Below are 16,201 nucleotides of genomic sequence, written 5' to 3' on the forward strand. Positions count from 1 at the left end.
CCAAGATCTAATCAAGGGCCATGCATTGTCTTTGGTTGTTATGTCTCCCTTAATCTAAAGCAATTTCCACTCTGTCTTTCTTTTCTTTTATAATTTAGATTTTTCAAAGAGATAAATTGTCTTATATAATATTACATATCTTTGATTTGTCTGGCCCATTTCCTATGGTACCTTTTCAATTAATCCTCTATCCTCCATACTTTCTACACTCTGGAAGTTAAAACTATAGGCTGGATTATAGACAAATATTTCTTGGGCTTGTTTTTGTCTGTAAACAAGCATACATATATTTTAGTGGTTTCCCAGATAAGGTCCCAACACCATTATAATAAAACCTATGGATCTATTTATTATTCATTACTGCCCAAACTAACTGCCCATCTGAGTTGATCCCCAAGGTCTTGTGCTGCAAGATGTGCCTTCACACCCTCTGTGCCTTGGCTATGCTATTTTCCACATTTTGAATGTCTGCTTTCATTTCTCTCTGCCTATGAAGACTCAATATAACACCATGGAGATGCTACATTTTGTAAACTATAAAACAGTATGTAAATTTTAACTACATTTACTGAGATTTACACCTTTCAAGAACCTGTTTAAGCCCTCCTCCTTCCAAGAATCTTTACTAAACCCCACTACCACTTATAGGTTTTTTTCTTTCCCATCTTTTTTCCTTCCTTTCTTCCTTCCTTCCTTCCTTTCTTCCTTCCTTCCTTCCTTCCTTCCTTCCTTCCTTCCTTCCTTCCTTCCTTCATTCCTTCCTTCCTTCCTTTCTTCCTTCCTTCCCTCCCTCTCTCTTACCCTCTCTCCTTTTCTCCCTCCTTCCCTTCCTCCCTCACTGTCTCTCTCCTTCTCTCCCTTCCTTTCTTCTTTCCTTTCTTCTAATATTGTATTCTCCTTGCTCTATACTTCCATCCGCCACTTTCCATACCTGGTAACCACTATTCTGCATTTGTGTTCACTTCCTGGTTTGTGTCACAGTATTTGTCATTCATGTATATATCCTGAAATAGCAAATTGTTATATTTTGCATTTTTTCAACTTCACATAAAAGCAATTATACTATATTCCTATGTATTTTGTTTCTTCATGTCATCATGGATCTGTTAGTTCATTTGAGTAGGTATTATACACATGGTTTAAAAATCAAAACACTACAATACAATGCACTGAAAAGTGTTACTTCCTCTCCTGTTGCAGAAACCCTACACCCCCTTCTTCTTTCTTTCTCCCCAAAGGTATTCAATCTTACTAATTTCTTTGGACTATTTCCAATATAAGCAAACACACCTGTATTCTTACTGCCTAATTTTTAAATTAAAAAAGTATTTAAATTCTCACATGTAGCTCTTTCCACATCTGTATACAGACCACTTTCACATTCTTTATATTTGCATAACAGTCTATGAAGTACATCTATCATAGTTTTATAATGGACACTTGGATATTCTCTAATCTTTTCCTAATACAATGTTACAGATAATAGCATGTCATTTTTACATGTGCATGTATTTCTGCAGAATAAATTCTTGTAAGTGGGTTTCCAGAGTCAAAAGGGAAATACATTTGTAACTATGTAACTATGATATGCATTACCAAATTGTACTTCATAAAGGGTGTACATTTTTATACTCAGACCAATGATACATAAGTGACTATACCCCCCGTGCTTCATTAAATTTAGATTTTTGCTAATCTAATAAATCTCATTGTAGTTTAATTTGCAATTGTTTTTATTAGGAGTAATGTATACTTTTTTATGTTTATGGTCATATTTTTGTTTTTTTTCTGTGAGCTAACTTTTCATTTCCTTTGCACATTTTTCTCTTAGGTTATTGATACTTTTTAAAAATCAATTCCTTGCATATTAATTCTTAGAATTACACAGGAAGTTTTCTCTGATTTATTTGTCTTTTGATTTTTGCATATGATAAGCTTTACTGCAGAGAAGAGTTATTTAATGTACATTTTAAAATAACTCTGACTTTTTTGGGGAGAGAGAGAGGCAGGGAGAGAGAGACAGAAGCATGGAGCTGCTCTTGTATGTGCCCGGACCCGAACCAGCAACCTCCGCACTTTGGGAGCACGCTCCACCTGACCAAACTATCTGGCCAGGGCTAGCTCTGAATCTTTAATTAGAGTTAGAATGTGTTTTCCTAATCCTACTTGATAAAGAAATTCTGTTTTGTTTCCTTTCAGTACTTAAGTGATTTCATTTAAATCCTTGGGTTTTATAGGTGTGTTGTATAAGGCCTGGATTTAACTGTCCTTTTCTAAGTGAAGCTACCTAGTTATTCCAACACAACATGTGTAGAAGATTCATCATTGCTGATGCATATGGCTACAGTTCATTCATATAAAGTGTTAAATTCCATTGTGACTATAAACTACATATTTAACTTTTCCAGTGATGATGAACATTTTGGGTATTTCCAGTGTTTTGCAATTATGAATAGAGCTGTTGTAAACATGCTTATACATACACTGCTCACAAAAATTAGGAGATATTCCAAAATGAATACTTCAGTACTTTTAGCCTTTTGTATAATGCATTTTCACCAATGAAATAAAAGTTAGTTTTGCATCTCATTTGCATAATCAAACAACTTTCTTTGACTTGTCATTTGCTTTTCTAATGTTCTAGTTTAATAAAAAAAAATCAAATGCACACTAGTGCTTGATAAAAAGAAGATAATCTTACAATTTGAGCTGTATGCCATATTGACTAGGAGAGGAATGAGCTCTCAGCAGGAAATGAATTGATTTCAATGACATTAACTGTAATTAGTAGCCTTCTGTAGGCAGTGAAATGTAACATGAAATAGTTTATTTCCTATTAATTTACCAAAAGCAGAAGCAACAGGAAAGAATAAACTCTACATAAGTCTTTATTTTTTAAAGCTACAGAGAAATTAAATCTTAAGAAGGATATAAGTCAGTTAATGCATTCCAGTTTGATACTCTTGGAATTTCTCATGTGCACATGAATACCGACACAGCTTCTGTGATCTATCAAAAACAGATGAAATATGATGGAAATTTCATTGCACAATTTATTCTTCACTTGTCCAAAAAGAGTAAGTTGACCTTATTTGGCATATCTCTCACATCATTATTTTGACTAATCCATTTGTTTAACTGATGGGCGTAGAGAGTTGTTATTACATTCTCTTGTGGTAGAAGCCTTTCAGAATGCACTCCAGACTAGGGCTTTATCCAGGGCTTAGAAGCCTGAGCATTAAATGAACAAAATCTACATCTCTTTCAGAACTATGATTGATTTTCTTCCTTATCCAGCTATTATAGCAGCTGTACACTAAAATAGTCACCAATAGGCTGATGCTGTCCCTTTTTAGGACTGCTTCAACTTATGAAAAAAAATTGGTAGCTTTTGTTCACAATGAGGCTTACCAGAAACTCATATTTATATTACAGTTAAGAGGCAGTCTTAAAATTACTCATTTCCATTAGCCATAACATACTGAGCTCTTAGGATATGGTATACCCAAGGAAAAGTAGTTTTAAAAATGGGATTTTATACAAATTTTTTAAGTTTAAAAAAATATATATATATACATACATATATATATATAAAGTGACAATGTGTTAGCTAAAAGAATGTTTCCTGTAAAGTACAATTATAATTTTTTATTAAGTAGTAATTAAACCCCATCAAGGTCAAGTGCTGTGTTATAATTATTGTGAAATTAAAATGTGTGTGAGCTCTGAGCCCACTCAGCACTCTATTTCATGCGCAAGCAAGCCCACTCCTCTTTTTCTGCACGAAAACACTGTACTGGCTGCCCACTAGGAAAGGCACAATTACATTCTTTGGAAAATAAACTGCTACAATGGCTAAAGGAATGTGAGACAGTGAATGATATTTGTTCAACTGTTGCAAGGTTCTTGTCTGAGTCTGTTCAGCTGCTATAACAAAAACACCATAAACTGTGTGACATATGGTACAGGAACACAGGAGGTATCTGAGATCTCTTTATAAGCATATGAATCCTAATCTTGAAGGTGCTTCTCTCATGACCTAATCATCTCCCAAAGGCTCTAGCTCCTACAAATACCACTGTAGGGATTAGGTTTGAACATACGAATTTTGGGGCGGACGTGAACAGAACAATCGGTCTACCACAGCGCTCATGGTTCCTTAGTCCCAGAACGTTTCCACAGCTGTTTTCATTACTGAGTAAAACTCAGTAATAAAAATGCCCTCATTGCTTATGGCTAAAAAGTATAATTTTACCCAGGGAGCCTGTTGCCACAGACAGTAATTCCATAAATTCCACTCAGTACTCCCTGCCTTTGCCCATGGGAAATATTTATTTTCAAAATGATGTAGAATTCTCCATTCCAAGACACACAGGGATTCCTCACTAGTTACCTCAACAAACTCTAATGTCTCATGCTTTTACTTTATGACCCTTCTACATCACATTCTTCTTGTTTGCCTAGCAAAGTAGTAAGCATATGTTTGGCATCATTGCTAACATTTAATATTGACTTGGGGAAGAAGTAGATGATATCTTTCCTATCTACTTTTAGACCATTTCTAAAAACACCCAGTGATTCAAAGGGTATTTGTCATTGCCCTGGATTTAGTTTAAAAATAAATCTTACTATATTTTTGGTGCAATAGTGTGGACTTTCCTCAACCAAAACTTTTTGTTGTTGTTCCTAGAGTAGAAAAATGAGTATTTTGTGCCAGTATTTGTCTTAAGATTATAAGGGACAGAGTGGATAATAACACCTTGTGACTCCTCATTTTAATGAGAAGAGACAATCTGATGTTCACAGATCCTTCCAAGGACTTTTCAAACTTGAACTTGTAAAGAGCCACCTGCTTCTGTCTGGTTTTGGACAATGTGACCTGCTAGTATCCGCAGCCATGTCCCTCATGACATGAAGGAGCTGTCTGAGAGAAATAATCTGAAATGCTATGAAGAAAAGAGCAAAAGGAAGAGAAAGAGAGACTGGTGGGAGGAGGGAGAGAGCATTCTGATATAACCAATACATCCCAATTGGCTTAAGCAAGTTCAAATTGTGTTTTTGTCATATGAAATTAGATAACAGCCAAGACTTTAAAGGAAGTGGGGTACTGCAAAGGAAGATGTGATTCTGTTGACAGAGAGAGGCCACGGTGGGATAGCGATGCTTTGTAAACCATATTTAGAGTGTTAGTTAAACTTCTTCCCAGTTTTTCTGTTAGGACAAGAGCTGTTTCTTAATAGGGTTTCATAACAAATGTCAGAGGAGGAGGGTGCTGGTGATTCCTTGCGATCTTCAATAATTGCAAACAAGAGACAAGCTAGGATCCAAGCTGACTCATCAGAAAGAAGAAACAGACTATTGGGATCAATCAACAGTTTTGTCAAAAGAAGACTTTTCCACCTGTTACTTGAAATCCAAAGTAGTGGAAGGTCAAAATATCATATGTCTTGCTGAATTACAAAGACTGAACACTTTGTCTTATATCCAACATAATGTGTTGGATTGGAGTGGTGTTTTTAAAAGAAGTCAGAGAAATGGGGGAAGCTTAAGCTCCCATGATTCACTAAATTACTTCCTGTGTACTCCTTGCCTAACTCCCTCTCTAAACCATCATTTCAAAATACAGTAACCTGAGATCATCCCATAGCAAGGTAAAGATTTATCTCTGGCTGTTCTAAGACGGTGGCTGAGAGCAGGCAATTAAATTCAAGATAGAAGGGGTAGACAGAGACTCTAAATCATTGATAATATATATATATAATCTATGGTTATAAGCTAGAGATACTAAGATTTTACTTGACAAGTATAGCACATTGTATTTTCCAAAGATGGCCACAAAAATATCTCCCATACCACATTCTTATTATGTGATATTGACATTTTCCCTGTTGTACTATATATCATATATATGTCTCCTTGATCCTGAGTGGACTTTTGTGACTGTCTCAATCAATAGAATTTGGTGAAAGTGATGCATGAGATGTATGAGGCTAGTTTAGAAATATGCCATGCCGCAGTGGATAAAATGTCAACCTGGAATGCCGAGGTTGCCAGTTTGAGACCCAGGGCTGGCCCAGTTAAGGCACATATGGGAGTTGATGCTTCCTGTTCTTCCCCCCATTCTCTGTCTCTCTTTCTTTCTCTCTCTCTCTCTCCCTTTTCTAAACAAAAATGAATAAATAAAATCTTTAGAAAAAAAATGGCCCTGGCTGGTTGGCTCAGTGGTAGAGCGTCGGCCTGGCGTGCAGGAGTTGCAGGTTCGATTCCCGGCCAGGGCACACAGGAGAAGTGCCCATCTGTTTCTCCACCCCTCCCCCTCTCCTTCCTCTCTGTCTCTTTCTTCCCCTCCTGCAGCCAGAGCTCCATTGGAGCAAGGTTGGCCCGGGTGCTGAGGATGGCTTCATGGCCTCTGCCTCAGGCACTAGAATAGCTCTGGTTGCAACAGAGCAATGCCCCAAATGGGCAGAGCATCGCCTCCTGGTGGGCATGCCGGGTGGATCCCGGTCGGGTGCATGTGGGAGTCTGACTGCCTCCGCATTTCCATCTTCAGAAAAATACAAAAAAAAAGAAATATTCCATGTACCATGTACTCCCACCTTGCTTTCTTAGGATATTTGTTCTGAGAACCCAGCCACCCAGTGTGAAAAAGTTCAAAGTAGCCCATGCAGAGAAAACACACAGAGACCATTGTCCATGTTCTGGCTGATAGTCTTAGTCAACAGCCATCTTCAATGAGACACATAATAGCACCTTCAGATAATCTTGTCCTCAACCATATCCCATGGCTTCCAGCTGAAGTTCCAGACACATGGGACAGAATCAAGCCTTTTCTATGTCTGGGAGCTCCAAGACCACTCTCAGTTTCAATAGTTCAGTAGGAGTCACAGAACTCAGAATAGCTATTTAACAAACCTGCTTTGGTTTATTAAAGTGAAATGATAATTAAATTAAATAGTGATAATATTCAAAATCAGCAAAGGAAGAAGAACATGGAGCAGAAAGTGAGAGAGATCAGCATGAGTTTCTAGCTGTCTTCTCTCAGTGCAATTTAAGTACAGCACTAAATTCTCCCAATTATGATGGGGACAAAACTCATGAAGTGCTGTCAACCAGGGATGCTCATCTGAGCCCTGGTGTCTAGTGTTACTGACAGTCATTCACATCAGTATTGAGTAATTGCTTGGCTGTCCTTAGTTATTCAGTCTATAGCTCCTCAAGATATCAAATTGATATAGCAAGGCCCACTGCCCTTACCACAAGTCACATTTTTGGTGTGCCCTAAGTCTCCGGGTAGACAATAACATTCTTACCAGGTAGAATATTCCAAGAGTTTAAAGTTTATCTCCTAGATACAGTGAGGCCAGTCTTTATTTAGAATGTGCAGGGTTTGAACAACTCATCTGCTGAGTTAACTCTCTGCTATACACCAGCTGTTCAGAAAGATGCCACGCCCTTCCACCTTGCTCTCTGGGACACTTACTCTTGGAATCCAGCCACTTTGTGGTGAAGAAGTTCAAACTAGCCATGCATAAAGAACACATGGTGAGATCATAAGTAGATATTCTTGCTGATTGTCCTGGTCAACAGCCAGCATCAACCAGGCATGTGAAGGTGCCTCCATATGATTTTGGCTTCCAGCCATTGTGTCATCCCCAACCTCCAAGACTTCCAGCTAAAGCCCAAGACATCATGGAACATGACTTTCCCATTCTTGTCTGTCCAAATTACTGGCCTACACAATTTCTAAGACTACTAAAATGACTATTTTAGGTAAATAACTTTGTAGTGCTTTGTTACAAAGCAATAAATACCACACCAGATTTTGGATTCTGGAAGTAGAGTCTTGACCAAAAAAAAAAAAAGAAAGAAAGAAAGGAAAAGTAAGACATGAGCCTAATCTATGGTGATGCAGTGGATAGAGCATCAAATCGACCTGGGATGTTGAGTTCGCAGGTTCAAGGCCCCAAAGTTGCTGACTTGAGTGGACAAATCTGGCTTGAGTGCAGTCTCACTAGCTTGAGCATGGGATCATCGACATGATCCCATGGTTGCTGGCTTAAGCAAGGGGTCACTGGCTCTACTGGAGCTCCACAGTCAAGGCAAGAGTGAGAAGCAATCAATGAACAACTAAAGTGACACAGTTATGAGACTACAACTTGATGTTTCTTATCTTTCTCCCTTCATCTCTCTCTCTCTCCCTCTCTAACTCTCACTTAAAAAAATCTAGGATGTGTGGCATTGGTTTTGAGCAACAGAAGAAACTCAAGAGGTCTTGAGAATACTATCTGAAAGTCAAAAGGGTTTCTAGGAGACAGGTCTGGTAGTGAAGGCTCTATAGGAAAGCAGGGAAATGTTACTAGAATATGAAGGAAGGAAAGCGATTGCTATGCAGTAACAGAAAGTTCACCAAGACTATTGTCTGTAGTAATGTGGAAAATAGAAAATACCTAGAACTTAATAATTGCAGATTATTAAAAAAGCCACCTTTCTTTACTGTCTGAATTTATGATGTATAAAGAAATGTGAGAAGACAGATGAACTAGAGCATGTGCTGTTAAGTAAAAATGGATTGGTACTTTCTGGTTTCAAAGTACCTGTTTCTGGTGCCACGCATTTCCATATGGCAAATTTTTTTTACAATTAAGAAATATTTCTGGGTAAAAATAAAATCCAAAATAATGTGTAATAGCCTTTGTTAACACTTCAGAAATACCTAACGTAGTAATTCATGCATAATCTTTTGGACAAACAGAGGCTCCTTACAGATCCTAAAAGTAAGTCTGCATTTATTTATTTATTTATTTATTTATTTATTTATTTATTTAATTTATTTAAATCTATTGTGGTTAACAGAATTATACAGGTTTCAAATGCACAGTTCTACAACACACCATCTGTACCCTCTATTCACCGCCCCAAGACATCTGTATTCTGCGTTCACCACCCCAAGTCAAGTTTCCTTCCATCACCATTTATCCCCCCATATCCTCCTCAACTTCCCCCACTACCCTTACCCCAGAAATCACCACACTGTTGTCCATGTCCAGGACTATTTTTAAATCTCTTGCTTAATCCCTATCCACACATCCCTTTTAGTGACCCCCATCCCCAACAGCTGTCAGCCTGCTCTTTATGAGTTTGTTTCTATTTTGCTTGTTAGTTCATTTTGTTCATCAGATTCCACATATGAGTAAAATCATATGATCATATGGTACTTATCATTCTCTCACTAGCTTATTTTATTTAGTGCAATGCTGTCCAGGTTCAATCATGCTGTTGTAAAGGTTGATATTTCCTTTTTCTGTTTTACAGCCAAGTAGCATTCCATTGTGTAAATGTACCACAGCTTTTTTATCCACTCATCTAAAGATGGGTACTTGGGTTACTTCCAGATCTTGGCTATTATAAATATCACTGCAATGAACATAGGAGTGTATTTATTCTTTTGAGTTAGTGTTTCAGGTGTCTTTGGGTAAATTTCCAAAAGTGGAATCACTGGATCATAAGGCATTTCCATTTTCTTTTCTTTTTTTTTTTTAAAGAATATTCCCTACCGCTTTCCATAGTGCCTATACCAATTTGCATTCTCACCATGAGTGTATGCTGGTTCCTTTTTCTCCACACCCTCGCCAGCACTTGTGTGTTGATTTACTGATGATAGCCATTCTGACAGGTGTGAGGTGATATCTCATTGTGGTTTTAATTTCCATTTTTCTGATAATTAGTAACATTGAGCATCTTTTCATATGTCTATTAACCATTTCTGTGTCCTCTTTGAAGAGGTGTCTATTCAAGTCCTCCCCTGCTCATTTTTTAAATTGGATTGTGTATGTGTATATATGTGTGTGTGTGTTGAGTAGTAGAAGTTTTTTATAAATTTTGGAAATTGACCCCTTACTAGATGTATGTTTAGCAAAAATATTCTCTTAATCAGTGGGTTATCTTTTCATTTTGTTGATGGTTTCTTTACTGTGTAAATCTTTATAGTTTGACGTATCCCATTTGTTTATTTTTTATTTTGTTTTTCTTTCCTGAAGAAATATATAAGAGAAAATACTGCTACAAGAAATGTCTGAGATTTTACTTCCCATGTTTGCTTTTAGGATTTTTATGGTTACTACAAAAGATCCCAAATAGCAATAGCCATCTTGAGAAAGAAAAAAAAATTTGGAAAAATCATGCTACCTGTTATAAAACTATACTACAGGGCCCTAGTGATCAAAACAGCACAGTACTGGCATAATAAAAGACATATATATCAATGGAACAGAACAGAGAGCCTAGAAATAAGCCCACACCTTCATAGTCAATTAATATATATTTATTAACTGAGAGGCGGGGAGACAGAGACAGACTTCTTCATACACCCAGACCTAGATCCACTGGGCAAGCCCCCTACCAGGCAATACTCTGCCTGTCTAGGCCACTGCTCCATTGCTCAGTAACTAAACTATTTTAGTGTCTGAAGTAAGGCCATGGAGCCATCCTCAGTGCCTGGGGCCAACTTTGCTTTAAACATCTGAGCCATGGCTGCGGGAAGAGAAGAGAGAGTGCAAGATAGAGGGGGGAAGAATGGAGAAGATGGTCACTTTTCCTGTGTGCCCTGACCAGAAATCAAACCTGGGACTTCCACAAGCCAAGTTGATGCTCTACCACTGAGCCAACCAGCTAGGGCTCATAGTCAATTAATATTTGACAAATGAAGCAAAAAACATACAATTAGGTAAAGAGAGTTTATTTAATAAATGGTGTTGGGAATATTGGACAGGTACCTGTAAAGAAATAATACTAGACCATCTTCTTAAACCATACACAAGAATAAACTCAAAACAGATTAAAGACTTAAATGTTAGACTCAAAACCACATGTCTGCATTTAAAAGAGTTTCTAAGAATACAAAAGAATACTAAATGTGCTACCCCATGGACATACAATAAAAGAAAATTAATATCTAAGAGATTTGTGGACTTGACTTTGGCTTAACCAAATGAATTATACATTGATACATAAGAAACACACAAGCTTTTAAAAATAATTATAAATGCTTAGACAGAAAGTAACAGTCAGTACAAAATGGAAAAAGGCCTTTGGATTCCCAACTTTTGCATGGAGGAGGCAGATTGAGAAAATGACTCAGATGTAAACATAGAGTACTTTTGATAGGAAGAAAAGAATGCCCCAGAAAGCAGAACCAAGATTGCAGAGAGTGCAGCCAAGATCCATGAAGAACAAAGTCTAGGGCAGGGGTCCCCAAACATTTTACACAGGGGGCCAGTTCACTGTCCCTCAGACTGTTGGAGGGCCAGACTATAAAAAAAAACTATGAACAAATACCTGTGCACACTGCACATATCTTATTTTAAAGTAAAAAAACAAAATGGGAACAAATACAATATTTAAAATAAAGAACAAATAAATTTAAATCAACAAACTGACCAATATTTCAATGGGAACTATGCTCCTCTCACTGACCACCAATGAAAGAGGTGCCCCTTCCAGAAGTGCAGTGGGGGCCGGATAAATGGCCTCAGGGGGCTGCATGCGGCCCATGGGCCGTAGTTTGGGGACCCCTGGTCTAGGGCGTGAGTGTGAGTCCTAATCAAGAGAGAGACATGCTTCTCTCTGGATTTCTGAATCGCTGTGAAACAAGTGACTGTTATGTGCTTACGGTTTTACCCATTTTCAAAAGAGATTGTCTATATCTGATATTACAGGACTCTTCCACTGTATGTTGCATGTTTGTAAGGGACAGGTATCTTGTTTCTTCATCTCAGGGTTTTTCAGATCAAAAGAAGTGGTACTCAAAGAGCTGTAACCAATTAACTACATCTAAGGAGCATTATCCACACCTGGACTTGATTTAGATGACAAATACTAGACTTTGATCTGGGGAGACTTGAAGATCTTATAAGATGAATTAATTATACTTGGCATGTAGAAAAGATGTAATTTTTTGTTACAATAGATCATGTAGTAGAGTATAATATTTTCCAAAGAAGATTGCTACAGTATCTTCCGTTCTAGATATGTACTCTTCTTAAATTGTGATCTTGACACCCCTCTCCAGGTGGGGTCAAGGTCTTCTCCTCCTAAACTTGAGCAGATCTTTGTGATGATCTAAAGCAAGAGAGCATGATGGGAGTGACTCTATATGACTGTTATAGCCAAATCATTACAGTGCCATGAGTTCCACTTCACGGTCTTAGAAACCTTGCTTTTGCAACCCAGTCACCATGCTGTAAAGAAGCCCATGCAGCTCAGAGGGGCCATGATAGACAGCAACTGGGTCCTCCCATTGGCAAATGTCACTAAGGTGCCATCTAATAGCACCAACATTACAGTCATGTGAAGCTTTCTCACAGCATTCTAGTTCAGCCATCTCAGCTGATGTATGCAACAGGGACAAAGGGCCCTTGCCTTTCCTGCTCAAACTACAAATTTGTGAGTAAAAAAAAAAAAATTTTTTTTTTGTTGTTGTTGTTTAAAGCTACTAAATTTTGAGGTGGTTTGTTACACAGCACTAAATAATAGATTTCTTGGATCATTGAAAGCAATAGTTCTCAACTGTGGACAATTTTGCTCTTTAGAAGACAATCTGCACACAGTTTTGTTTGTCACAACTGGCACAGCGTGCTACTGGCACCTAGTAAGTCAAGACTAGGAATGCTGTTAAACATCCCACAATATGCAGAACAGCCCCCTACAACAAAGAATCATCTGACTCAATATGTCATTGGTATCATGGTTGAGAAATACTGATTTAAAGTTTCCCTGAAATACGAATGACAGGCATATGGTTACCTTAAGTTTCAAGCCTTTGTAAGGCAGCCTACAGTTTATTTCCTTATGTTATCTCAAATATTTCAAATCCTTTAAAAGGTGCATTTATGAGAGCACAACTTTCCAGAAGAAAAATCTCAAACAACGCCTTTCTTGGTATTCACCTTAGAGTACAATGGATAAGGAGGACCCTCTCAAAATTAACAATCCAGTGCAGGGGTCCCCAAACTACAGCCTGCAGGCCGCATGCAGCCCCCTGAGGCCATTTATCCCGCCCCTCCCCCCCTGCCCCCTCCCCCCCCCCCCACCACACTTCCAGAAGGGGCACCACCAACTCATTAGCCAAAAGCAGGTCCATAGTTCCCATTGAAATACTGGTCAGTTTGTTGATTTAAATTTACTTGTTCTTTATTTTAAATATTGTATTTGTTCCCATTTTGTTTTTTTACTTTAAAATAAAATATGTGCAGTGTGCACAGGTATTTGTTCATAGTTTTTTTTTATAGTCTGGCCCTCCAACGGTCTGAGGGACAGTGAACTGGCCCCCTGTGTAAAAAATTTGGGGACCCCTGATCCAGTGCATCTACAATGGAAGAAGAAACTAACTCCCTAACAATGAAGTTAGTTCTGCTATTTCAGATTCTGCAAGATACAGTTTGCTGTGGAACGATGGCCACTTACTGCTTCTGTTTCTCAAAGTAGGAGCTTTATTGCGCTATGTTGCTTTTATTCCTCCACTATAGTAGGTTGACAAGTGTCCCTTACAAATTCATATCCACCCAGAGCCTCAGAATATGACCTTATTTGGAAATAGGGGTTTTGCATATATAATTAGTTAAGATGAGGTCATACTGGATTATGGGTGGTGTCTAAATCCAATGACTGGTATCTTTATGAGAAAATGGAAAGAAAGATTCAGACACAGACACACACACATAAAATAGCCCCGTGAAGGGCTCATGAGAACTGTATTTCCTGAGTTCTGACTTGATGAAACTTTGCCTGTGCCTTTTTTCTTGAAAGTCACTTTGTATAAAATCCTAGGCTCACACTAGCTTTCTTGAATATCCTTAATATGTTACTCTTCTTTCTTCTGATCTAAAGGATTACTGTAGAAAAAGTCTGATGATAATATAATTTTCTTTCCCTTATAAGTCATATTCCTCCCTGAAGCTGGAGGAATGTCCAAAGGATTTTTCCCCCTATTCTTCAGAGTTTAGTAATTTTATGAGAATATGTCTTCCATTGGTTATTTTGAGTCAATATTCTCAAGTATGCGGTGTGATCTTTCAATACGAAGTTTCATATAACTTTCTTAAATTCAGGAACGTTGTCTTGACTGACAGTTTTAGTATTTATTTGTTCTTTTGGTTTGATTTTTGTCTTCAGGGACCCCTGTCATCCATATTTTTTCATCTATTTATCATTTTTTTAAAGAATAACAAAAATATTTTACTAAAACATAAGCTTTACAGAATTTTCCAGACAAGCCATAGAAAATGGTCACAAGCTTTTTCTTGAGGGAAGGATTCCTACATTTGACAGAAAAGTCACAGTGTTATTAGTCAGGGTCATGACATATGCTTTAGTTCCCATTTTGGTTCAATCAAGCAAGCTTGTCCATCTACAACATACAAATAAAGTTAGAATTGGCAAGGAAACATATTCTAAAGAACTGGTCAGCTGCTTTTAACCAATGCAATTAGATCTCCATAAAAGGGGAGAAGGAGCCTATAACATTAAAATAAATATACCTCCCCTCTCAAAAGAAACAATAAAGAAAAACACCCACACCCCTGCAGCTAACCCTGACAACCACCTTCATTCACAGAGCTATATACTTAATCATGATGGGGAATGAATAAAGCAGAGGGTCCACTGCTTGTAGGAGTTTCACAGCATTCCAAGTGATGCTTCTTGTCACTGCTCATGCTTTGTAAGAGTGAATCAGGACAAGATACATATTTGCTGATGTGTATATAATCACCAAAGAACTGAAGATATTTGGGCTTTTATCCTGCCATGTTTCTCAGATTGTGTCCATTAAATGTAAACAAAAAAGGAAGCAGTCATAGCAATATAGATCAGATCAATGTAAACATCATTCACGGCATATAGCCTCACCCATGCTCTAGCTGCTTCTAGGCTTGGGTTGCATTGGTCTTCCAGCCTCACTACATCATTTGCTAATGGATTATCTAGACTGGGAGCACTTAACAAAACCTGGATGGGTAGCAGAACCATGCGGATCTGAAGTGCTGGGGACCTCTTGTCTTTCAAAATATCTAAACACGTTCTTCCCAGCTGCCTACATTAAGGGAATAAATTTTGGTCATGAACCACACTTTAGGTGCAGGTATTTTTTGGAAGGAATAGTTCAAGTTTAAAAGTCCCTCTCTCAAAGGGGGACTTCTGGGGGCCATCAATGACCACCTGAAAATAATGGGTGTTGCACACATCTGGTGCTGTTTTATTTTATTTTATTTTTTTAAAGATTTTATTTATTCCAATTTTCAGAGAGGAGAGAGAGAGAGAGAGAAAGGGGAGGAGCAGGAAGCATCAACTCCCATATGTGCCTTGTCCAGGCAAGCCCAGGGTACCGAACAGGTGATCTCAGCGTTCCAGGTTGACGCTGGATCGCTGGCCCACTGTGCCACCACAGGTCAGGCCTGGTGCTGTTTTAAAGCCAGGACTTCCTGCTTGCAAACCTGCAAACTCTGTGCTTCCTGGGTAAGCAGCCAGGCCATTGGCTCCTGCCTCAGCGCGAGTCATCCTATTGGCAATATTTGTTACTTTATCTTCTTTTCTTCATTTTTTTAAAAATTTCTTCTTTTTTGCCTTTCATTTTTCTTAAGCATTACCGGTATTCACACTTGTGCTCTTTTTAGTTTATTTATCTATTTATGTAATATGTTTCTTCATTTCTAAAGTCTTTTACTTGAAGTCTATCATCTCACTGCTAAGTTTTTAATATTCTGCTTTGTATGGTTCCTTTCTGGCATGTATTATCTTTTTAATGTCTTTTAGCTTGTTTAAAAATACTAGCTTACAGTTTTGTTCTGTTTTATGGGCACATCTTTCAGGTGTTCTTTCGGCGTCTGTAGGGAACTTATTCTGTTCTATTTTCTCTTTTTTCTTATGATAATTTTGTATTGAATTTGACCTGGACAATTTAATGTTGCCCCCACTTTTATGTGATATTAGTTTCCTGAACTTTTACAACAAGGCAGGTTTCAGAAAATCATGTGCCAATTCAGAGAGCTCCATCTTCCCTTGTTTTTATAAAGTATTAAAGAATATAGCGTATTTGGGGGATTTTTCTCTCTTCTCCTTTCTGGCTGTGAGCACTTGAAATATGGCTAGAGTGGCTGAGCAGCTAAATTTTAAATTTTAATTAATGTTATTAAATTTAATTAATTCA

The sequence above is a fragment of the Saccopteryx leptura genome, chromosome 2 (assembly GCF_036850995.1).
Source record: "Saccopteryx leptura isolate mSacLep1 chromosome 2, mSacLep1_pri_phased_curated, whole genome shotgun sequence".
NCBI lineage: Eukaryota > Metazoa > Chordata > Mammalia > Chiroptera > Emballonuridae > Saccopteryx > Saccopteryx leptura.